The sequence below is a fragment of the Cupressus sempervirens genome, chromosome 7 (assembly GCF_028749045.1).
Source record: "Cupressus sempervirens isolate cs-2001-9-10 chromosome 7, ASM2874904v1, whole genome shotgun sequence".
Lineage (NCBI taxonomy): Eukaryota > Viridiplantae > Streptophyta > Pinopsida > Cupressales > Cupressaceae > Cupressus > Cupressus sempervirens.
This window is the reverse complement of record NC_143124.1, coordinates 161,236,669-161,245,183: the sequence shown is the minus strand read 5'-3', so window position 1 is coordinate 161,245,183 and position 8,515 is coordinate 161,236,669. Positions and strand designations below refer to the sequence as shown.

Genomic DNA, 8,515 nt, shown 5'->3' with positions numbered 1-8,515 from the left:
CTAATAATACTTAATAGTTTAGTTTATACTATGAGCTCGGTTAACAAAGTATACCTTCATCTATTCGGGCTACGTTGAAACCTTCTCTTTGGTGAAAATCCTGGTTGAGGTATTAACTAACCTTCCTAGATAGCTTAAGTGGTTTTTCACTAATTGACAATATGTCTTACCATAGGGTCAACAAATAAGATCATATTTTGTTAACTAGGGAAATTCTTGATCAGAGGGAAATCCCGATGGGGATGGCACCCACAAAATGATGTACTAATATAAAAGTTCCTTGTTAGAGGATAGACCCTATTAGGAGTCAATAAAATACAATATGTACATATGAGTCCCTATAATCCTTGTAAGGAAATTCCAACCCTATTAGAAGTTGTATCAACCTTGTTAGAAGTTGAAAGGAGGACCACTTAACCCACTATCCAAGTAGCCTCTATGGTATTCCTTCCAAATGATAAAATGTGAAACAAAAATTGTCCAACCAACAAGTTTTCTTGCCAAATACATTTCCTTTGTAAGATCATCATGCCACAACTACACTAATCTATTCTTTGATCTTCACAACTTTGCATACCAAGTTCACATGATAGATATTACAAAGGTATGAACCCATACCATACAAAATGATCTCACTGATTATTAGAACCAATGAAAGCATATTTCCTTTATACCAAGTCCTAAAACAAGGTATTGAGTTAGCCTTGAGGATTTCCCAATTTATAATAATAATATAGGACCATCTTCAGATATTACAATACACATTGCATTATAATTTTACACTTCAACCAAAAATACACATGACTATTGGCTCATAGTCTTCATAAATTTTCACTCGATGATCTCTAGATTATGCTATCTAAACCAAAACATCTCCATCATGGTCTTCATCCTCTTTTTCTATCTACTCAACCCAATTCCATCTCTGTAAGAAGATAGAATCAAAATAACAGTCTCCACATTTCATGAATGTTATCTGAAAGCTACCTTCACCAAAAGCTTCATAGTTATGTGTGCGCCCTTAATTGTAGCATCTAGACATATTGTAGAACATAATCCCAAGTGCACATAAGCTCATCTTCAATCCTTGAGCTACGCCAAATACTTCTACCTTCGTGACTATGTCAGTCTTCACAAAATAACCAGTATATTGACATCAATGATTAACATTATTATGAATGCAACACATAATCTTTGAATCATGTCTCCAATAATTCTGATATAATCCCCCATAGGAATATCATCAACTTCATGCTAACACATTGTTGCACAATGGAGGATGATCCACCTTTGGTGGACATGTGATTACACCTTGTCTAGTTGATAAATTATCCTTTACATGTCTTTTTGTTATCATGCATTTACCATATATTGAGGCACATCTATGATGTATTTATCCATTATCATTTGATTATTATTGAGTTATTCATTTGATCATATCATCTTGTCTCTCGTATTATGTTATCTATTAAGCTTCTAGATTTTGACATTGCATTCATTGCCTTAGGAAAGTTCTTACAAGGACAATCCCTTTATCCTTCAATCCATCTATTTCATGTTTCAATTTGTCTACATCAACTGTAACAAATTTTTACAAAAGGAATGGATTGAAAACCTTACCGAGGTTTTTGTTATGTCAATTTGGAGTTCCTTCCTTTGACACCATTTTCTCTTTTCCTTTAATAGGATTCTTTGTGTGATCCACTCCACCAAGTGCCATATTATGGTTTATCTTCGACCATAGGGATTTCAACTCACTGTCCCTTGGGAGGCCCTTATACAAGAACCTTTCATTCCTTTACCTTTGGAAACCATTTCTTTTGAGGAAATTAGATATCTTGCGAGAATTGTTGAAACTTAATCGAGCTTGTTTTTTGGTTGCTAAGACAAGACCACACAAATTTATTCTATTTTTTAGTTGCACCATGGTAAGCCCTCCTTATTTCCCAACTGATATTACTTTATAGGAACTATAACTTGTTGATCCTGAAGAACAGTGTTCCACCTATAACTTATATCTACCCAATAACCTTACTGAAAGACCCATTGTGAATTGTGATTTCTGATATCCCTCCACATCTATTCTTGCTCTTCATTTAGTTGTTTATCCTTGACCCAAGTATTGCTCACTCCAATGTGACAGTTTAAGTTCGTTTACCCTTGGTCACCAAAATATTGATTTGTCTCTCTGTGCTAGTTTTGTATAAATCTTTCTTTGAGATCCTTCATCTAGAATGTGTTTTAATGCATTGATTGCTCATTCTCATGATTTGTTGATTCTAGATCAATCACTTGTGCCATTCTGATTTTGTTTCCCTGTGTGACCCCCCTTGTGTTGTTCTTGTCGCTCCTTTTGCTCCAATTGCTTCCTTCGATCCATTTTTCCCACAAAGAGAACATCATTTTTCTTTCAATTCTATTTTTTAATAAAAATTTGTTATTAAATATTTGACAAAAGGTAAAAAGCATTCCCATATCGGTGAGACAATTTCTAGCACATGTTTAAATATGCAACACTAAGACGTAGGAGCTCTTATTTTGAAGGGAAAGTTTCTAAATGATTCTCTAGCAACTTTTTTTTCAATAGAACCTCCCCTTCATTTCCCTACCCCCTATTCAGTGTAGCTTCTATCAACCCACCAACGTCCCTAAAAGATACATTGCAATTTGTGATTTCTAATTCCCCTCTACACCAACAAATCTTTATTTAGTTATTTATCTTTGTCCCAATTATTGTGCACGCCAACATCATAGTTTCTCCTCCTATGTCCTTGGACGTTGAAATATTGATTAATTGCTCTATGCTAGTTTTGCATGAATCTTTCTTTGAGTTGCTCTATCAAGAACTTATTTTTTGCATCGATCGCCCGTTCTCCTACCTGTGATTCTAAATTACTTTGTCTCTGTGATCCTCCTATGATTGCTCCCTTTTGCTCCTATGATTGCTCCCTTCCCTCCATTTTTTCTACATAGGTATCATTATTTTCCTACTAAATCACCTTGTATGAAAAAACTGAAATTTTACATTTGACAAATGACAAAAATGTTCCCAAACAAATGCAAAAATTTCTAACCACACCTTGTTTCATGTTTCATCCGTTTAAAAAGAATAAAAGCTCATATTTTTTAAAATATATAAATTCCCCCACAACACCCAACCCTTCAGTGAGGTTGGAACATGCAACCAAGTTCATGAGTACCTATGTTCCTTGGACTTCCAAGAGCTCAAGACGCAAAGCGGATAAAACAACCAGACAGGTAAAAGTGAGAAGTTGGAGGACTCGGGAACTGGAATCATGTTCTAATTTCTGAACTCTCGATATGTTTTTGATCCAAGGTCCATGAAAACTTCACCAACAAGATTTCTTTAAAAATATGATCTGATTAGAAATTGGTTCAAAGTATAACGATTTGTTTGCTTTCGTTTCTATATTGTAACATGTAGATGTGTAATGTGCAAGATTGGATTGCCGCAGCAGGCATTGCGAAAGCCTCTCACTTGGGTTAGCCTAGATTTGTATGTCCCTATTTTACAGTCTGTAGGTACCAGGAGAGAAGTTGCAAAGGGTAAATGTATGCATACCCACATGATCAAAACGGGATATGAGTCAAACACTTTTGTGAACAATTATCTGGCCAATATGTATTCAAAATGTGGGTTTTTAATAGATGCGCGCCAAGTGTTTGACAGAATGTCCCAACGAAGTGTCGTCTCATGGAATGGAATTATAGCGGGATATATACGGTATAGCCGACATGAGGAGGCAATGGAGCTGTTTTACCAAATGCTACAATGACGTCTGCAGCCAAATGAATTCACGTTTGGCAGCTTGCTTAAAGGGGTTGCTACTGCTCCATTAAAAGAAGAGGGTAAACAACTTCACGCTCTTGTTGTGAAATTTGGATTTGAGTTTGAGTTGTTTGTGCAAAGTGCTCTTGTTGATATGTATTGTAAAAGTAAGAGCATGGAATTTGCACGCCATGCGTTTGAGAAAATGCCTGAAAGAGATATTGTCTCGTGGAATGCAATAATTGCCGGATATGTGCAAAATGGGAATGGAACAGAAGCCCTTAGACTCTTTTGTGAAATGAAGCAGGCTTTTATGCTTCCGAACCAGTTCACATTTGCGATTATTCTCAAAGCATGCGCAGACAGTCTGGTTTTAGAACTAGGAAAGGCAGTCCACGCCAATGTGATTACATCTCACTTCTCAGCTTGATCTGGATGTTTCTTTATGGAATGCCCTTATTGACTTGTATGCCAGTTGTCGAAAGATAGAGGATGCATTTTGTGTGTTTAATAAAATGACTGAACGAGATCTTGTGTCGTGGAATGCGATTCTAGCAGGGTATGTTCAGAATGGGTATGATAAGAAGGCACTTGACTTTTTCAGACAAATGCAAATGGCGGAACTGAAGATCGACGAGTTCACCATTGCAACTGTTTTCAGGATATGCGATAACTTAGTTTGTATAGAACAGGGAATGCAGTTACATGCCCTTGTCATTAAAACTGGATTTCAAGGGGATCTCTATGTGGGAACAACACTTATTGATATGCTTGTTACCTATAGAAGGATGGACTGTGCAATCAAAGTATTCAGTGAAATTCCAAAACGAGATTTGATATTATGGGGTGTGCTTATTGCTGCATATGCTCACCAGGGTGATGCTGACAAAGTCCTGGACCTCTTTTATCAAATGCAGCAGCTAGGCTTGAAACCGGACAAGTTTATATTTTGCAGTGTTCTAAAGGCATGTGGAAATCTTGCAATATTGGAACAAGGAAAGAAAATCCATGTGCACATCCTGCATTCTGGATTTGAATCTAATGCCATTGTGGGTATCAGTCTTGTTGATATGTATGCAAAATGTGGGAATATAAATGATGCCTGGATTGCATTTAAGGAAATGCCCAGAGAAGATGTTGCCTCATGGAATGCAATGATAAGTGGACTTACTCAGCACGGACATGGTAGACAAGCTCTGGAACTCTTTAGAGAAATGCAAGATGCTGGAATAAGGCCAGATCATGTTACTTTTGTTGGCCTTCTCAATGCTTGCAGTCATTTAGGCCTAGTGGACGAAGGTTGTCACTACTTTGATCATATGAACCAGGACTATGGAATCTCTCCCAGGGCAGAACACTATGCATGCGTAGTTGATCTTCTTAGTCCAGCCGGGCTAATGGAAGAGGCTGAGTGTTTGGTCAAGTTGATGCCATTCAAACCCAGCCCTACATTGTGGCGGACTCTGTTTGCTGCATGCCGAATTCATGGCAATTTAGAGCTTGGAGAACGTGTTTCAGAATCTCTGTTTGAAATGGACATAAAAGATTCGGCAACTTATGTGTTGCTCTCAAACCTCTACGCTGCTAGAGGCAGGTGGAATGATGCAGTGCAGGTGAGGAAAATGATGAGTGATAGGGAAGCGAACAAAGAGGCAGGGGTTAGCTGGATTGAGATTAAGAGCAAGGTTCATATATTTCATGTTGGGCACTGACCAAATCTATAAGGCGAAGAGATCGCTGCAAGTACTGGAAGATGAAGATTAAGTTCCCTATGAACTACGTTTGGGAATGGATCAAAACACAGGGTTGGCTTGATCTGCACGGTGATATCATGTGCGAAGACAAACTAAGCTTACTAAGATTTTTCACGTGGTATCTGAGTGAGACTTGTCCTATAATAGACACTTTGAAAGATGAAGAAGTTCAGTAGTATCGAGCATATTATAGGACACCTTGAAAGAAGAAGAAGTAAAGTGGTATCGACATGTCTGAAGATGAATCCATGGAGCTCAATATTACAAGAGACCACATCAAGAAAGTTGTCTTTGTATGTACACAACCCTAATATTTGTAAGCTCCTTTTTTCACACTTTTGTTGTGGGTGTTTTTTTTCTTGTTTACTAAAATCAGTATGCCTGCTTAGGCTCAATCTTGTTTGGCCATATGATCCACAGAGTCAAATATGCATAGGTTTGATTTAATCAAGTTACAGTTTGCTTTAGAAACAGGTTTACTGATATAAAATTAGCGAAAATATAATTACATTTCTTCCAACCCACCACGCTTGAAATCTGACGGTCACCTCTGCCTTTTATAAGAAATTTTTATGATGGTTTGATCATCAACCTCTTTATTAATCTCCTTATAATTATAGAGTGACATGCTATAATTATAGATTGACATGCTATCTTAATGCTTTTCTTTAACTGTACCAACATTTTGTGAGTTTGATTAATGCATGTTTTCTTCACGCTTTTCTTAACTTCACAACTTTTTGTCTATTTTTTCAGGACTTGTCTGCATCCTCAGATACTTCAGGATCTACACTAGAATGGGCAATCTCAGAATTGCTTAGAAATCCATAAGCAACAAAGATGATGCAAGAGGAGCCGAATTCTATAATTGGATTCAATTGTATGGTGGACCAATCTGATCTTCCTCATCTTCAATACCTGTAGGCTGCAATCAATAGTAAAGGAAACATTAAGACTTCAACCGTATGCTCCGTTGCTCCTTCCAAATTAGTCTATGGAGCAATCAACAATAGGGGGATATCAAGTACCAGAGAAAACTTAAGTTCTTGTCAATGCTTGGGCAATTGCAACAGATCCAATTTTTGGGAACAATCTAATGATTTTAAGCCAAAAAGATTTTCCAAAGCCAAATTGATGTAAAAGGTCCAGATTTTGAACTCATGCCATTTGATCCAGCCAGGAGAGCATGCCCTGGGATTTATCCTTGATCCATTTTGGCTGCGTCCAACTACTACACTGCTTCTATTAGAGTCTTGCTCAAGGAGTAACTCCAGAGAACTTGGAAATGTCAGAACTATAAGGCCTTATCATGCATAAGGCAGAACATCTTCATGCTATTCTAACTCCCTGCCTTACACTGGACTTCTATGGACCAAAAGCCTAATCTATGGAAAAAAAAAAATCACCATAAAGTCTCTGAAGTAAGTAGTTTCTTGTTAAACATCTACTAAGCGATCTGTATCTGAATGAGTATTGTCCTATAATATGCTCGTTCATCTTACATTGTTACATAATGTTGAAATAATGGGAATTGCCAATATTGTCCAGAGTTGGTAAGATATGATTTAAAAGCATTGAGTTTTGACAGCATGTGACAAAATGCGTTGTTCACTTAATCTGGCATTGTATCAAACGAATTGAAGTTGTTTTGCTTTATCTGTCATCGTATACCTACACTTATTTTATTTGCTAGAGATGGAGTGGCAACAGGAAATTAAAGTCCAAAACCTTGCAACTTTTAACTGATAAGGTTTTCGTATAGTCTTTACTAAAGATAATTCGGAAAAAATAAAATGGTACACGTATAGAGTGTATAGATGATTAAAATTGTCTTAGATGGATTTGTAACGTAAATTGTTTTATGAACCAAATTTTGCAGTGTGTACAATTAATGTATAAAACAATTAACACAATTTGATTCTTAATTCTAATTATTCAATTAGAATTAGTATTACAATTTTTTAATTATTTAAGTGGTGTTTTCTTAAAGTAAAATTTTCATTAGGTAATAGTTTAATCTTAATATTAGTATTAGTTTAACATAATATCGATATTCAAAATTAGTTGAATGTATTTGAGTTGGAAGCATACTAGGATGAGTGGCTTCTAAGGAATGTTCAATGCTTAATTTCTATGAGCACATCTTAGTGTCAATGTTTCATTTATTTTCATGAGAGAGGGTTTTTATGAACTATTAATCATGAAACATAGGTCAATGAGTTTGACTCGAAAATTATATAGTTGAATGATGATAACAATATCACAATTTGACTTGGTATGGAAAATATCCCCTACTTATCAATGAATGATTCATAAGGCAATTAAGTAAGTAATTTAAATCAAATAATCAATTTTGGAAGATTTGAGGATAAGACAAGTTTAATTGAATAAATATAAGAATAAAGTAGGCCATAAAAGTGAAGTTAATTAAATAATTGATAGCTTAGAACAAGGTAGGATAAATGTAATGAGTCAACTAATTTAATAAATAATTTTTTAAAAAACATAATAAATTAGAATGATAGAGTAAAGTCAAGAGTGGTCAAGTATAGACAAATTTAGGTGTGCAAATTAAGCTTTTATTTGATCTGATGTGACAACTATAAAATCAAATATAATGAATAAGAAAGATTGAAGACAAGTTGCATAATGCTTTAATCACTAAAAAGATAAAAAGGGATGAGGAGGTAGTTATGCCCTCTCAAAGGACATAAAGGCTATGAGAACAATGTGTCCACTATTAAGTGCTGAAGGATTAAGGGATGAAAGATAGGACATGTGAGAAGTAAGGAATGATAAAGATATTGATAGAGAGGGAGGGTGATCATACTATAATAGTATAAGCATTTCAAATTTTATTCTGGAATTGACATTATGCTTTCAGATATAACGAATTGGACTAACAATATTTTAGGATATGACTTATTAGATAACAACTTAATGTGTGATCAAAAAGCTCGAATGCAACATA

At 35.6% G+C, this 8,515-nt stretch overlaps 1 pseudogene across 1 annotated transcript; it reads left to right on the top strand.

Moving 5' to 3' along the window:
* The first annotated feature begins 3,158 nt into the window (after positions 1 to 3,158).
* LOC149546015 (pentatricopeptide repeat-containing protein At4g33170 pseudogene) lies at positions 3,159 to 7,091 on the top strand (annotated as a pseudogene). The gene is made up of 2 exons (XR_016353636.1): positions 3,159 to 5,837; positions 6,301 to 7,091. The product of XR_016353636.1 is annotated as a pentatricopeptide repeat-containing protein At4g33170 pseudogene (transcript).
* Positions 7,092 to 8,515: the final 1,424 nt, after the last annotated feature.